This window comes from Parus major, unplaced genomic scaffold (genome assembly GCF_001522545.3).
Source record: "Parus major isolate Abel unplaced genomic scaffold, Parus_major1.1 Scaffold662, whole genome shotgun sequence".
NCBI lineage: Eukaryota > Metazoa > Chordata > Aves > Passeriformes > Paridae > Parus > Parus major.
In genome coordinates, this window is record NW_015379546.1 from 3,910 (window position 1) to 6,477 (window position 2,568).

The following is a 2,568-nucleotide window of genomic DNA, read 5'->3' on the forward strand; positions in this document are numbered from 1 at the left end:
GTGACGTCACTCGGTGTCCCCACAGCCCTGGTGACGTCACCCCGTGTCCCCCGGTGACGTCACCCCGTGTCCCCACAGCCCCGGTGACGTCACCCCGTGTCCCCACAGCCCCGGTGACGTCACCCTGTGTCCCCTGGTGACGTCACCCTGTGTCCCCACAGCCCCGGTGACGTCACCCCGTGTCCCCACAGCCCCGGGCCGGGCCGGGGTGGCCCTGGTGTCACCCCTGTGTCCCCTTGGGGGGCCCGGCTGGGACCCCGACCCCTCACCAGGACCCCGCGGGCGGCCGCGCTCAGGGACAGCGAGGACGAGATCTTCACCTTGTGACAGCGGTGGGGACACCAGGGACACCACTGGGGACATTGGGGACACTGGGGACACCACTGGGGACATTGGGGACACCACTGGGGACATTGGGGACAGACCTGGGGACACCGGGGACACCACTGGGGACATTGGGGACACCACTGGGGACACCACTGGGGACACTGGGGACACCGGGGACACCGGGGACACCACTGGGGACACTGGGAACAGCACTGGGGACACTGGGGACACCACTGGGGACACTGGGAACAGCACTGGGGACACCACTGGGGACAGCATTGGGGACACTGGGGATAGGACTGGGGACATTGGGGACACTGGGGACACCATTGGGGACACTGGGGACACCACTGGAGACACTGGGGACACCATTGGGGACACCACTGGGGACACTGGGGACACTGGGGACACCACTGGGGACACTGGGGACACTGGGGACACCGGGGACACCACTGGGGACACTGGGAACAGCACTGGGGACACTGGGGATAGGACTGGAGACACTGGGGACACCACTGGGGACACCATTGGGGACACCACTGGGGACACCACTGGGGACACCACTGGGGACACTGGGGACAGCACTGGGGACACTGGGGACACCATTGGGGACACTGGGGACAGACCTGGGGACAGACTTGGGGACATTGGGGACATTGGGGACACTGGAATGAGACGTTGGGGACATTGGGGACATTGGGGACATTGGGGACATTGGGGACACCGGAATGGGACACCAGAGATGACCAGGACGAGATCTTCACCTTGGGACATCGGGGACACCACGGATGTGACACCAGAGGACACCAGAGGAGTGACATCGAGGACACCACAGGGGTGACACCAGAGACACCGAGATGTGACATTGGGGACACCANGACATTGGGGACATTGGGGACACCGGAATGGGACACCAGAGATGACCAGGACGAGATCTTCACCTTGGGACATCGGGGACACCACGGATGTGACATTGGGGACACCACGGATGTGACACTGGGGACACCACGGATGTGACACTGGGGACACCAGAGGAGTGACATTGGGGACACCACGGATGTGACACCGAGGACACCGAGATGTGACACCGAGGACACCATGGATGTGACACCGGGAACACCACAGGGGTGACATCAGAGACACCGAGATGTGACATTGGGGACACCCAGGATGTGACATTGGGGACACCCAGGATGTGACATCGAGGACACCACGGATGTGACACTGGGGACACCACGGATGTGACCCAGGAGGTGCCACCAGGAGGTGACACCGGAGGTGACATCGGGAGGTGACACCGCTCCTGCCAGGCCGAGGCCTCACAGGGACAGAGGGGACAAGGACAAGGACAGGGGACAGAGGGGACAAGGACAGGGGACAAGGACAGGGGACAAGGACAGGACAGGGACGGTGCCACCTCCCCCCAGCAGTTTGTAAATAAACCAGAGCTTTGTCACCCGGCTGGGCTTTGTCACCCCCCCTTGGGGACATCATCACCACCCTTGGGGACATCATCACCCCCCTTGGGGACACTGTCACCCCCCTTGGGGACATCATCACCCCCCTTGGGGACACTGTCACCTCCTTGGGGACACTGTCACCCCCCTTGGGGACATCATCACCACCCTTGGGGACACTGTCACCCCCCTTGGGGACATCATCACCCCCCTTGGGGACACTGTCACCCCCCTTGGGGACATCATCACCCCCCTTGGGGACACTGTCACCCCCCTTGGGGACACTGTCACCCCCCTTGGGGACACCGTCACCACCCTTGGGGACATCATCACCCCCCTTGGGGACACCATCACCCCCCTTGGGGACACTGTCACCCCCCTTGGGGACACCATCACCCCCCTTGGGGACATCATCACCTCCCTTGGGGACATCATCACCACCCTTAGGGACACTGTCACCCCCCTTGGGGGCACTGTCACCCCCAGGGACAGGATTTCCTCCCCCAGGGGCCCTTGGGGACACTTTGGGGTCCCTGGGGACACTTTGAGGTCCCTGGGGACACTTTGGGGTCACTTTGGGGTCCTTGGGGACCTTTTGGGGACATTTTGGGGACACTTCGGGGCCTTTGGGGACACTTTGGGGTCCCTGGGGACACTTTGGGGTCACTTTGGGGCCTTTGGGGACATTTTGGGGTCCCTGGGGCCGGGGCTGGATCCCGGAATTCCCAAATCCCGGCAGGGGCAGGACCTGGATCCCAAAAATTCCCCCAAATCCCCCAAAAAT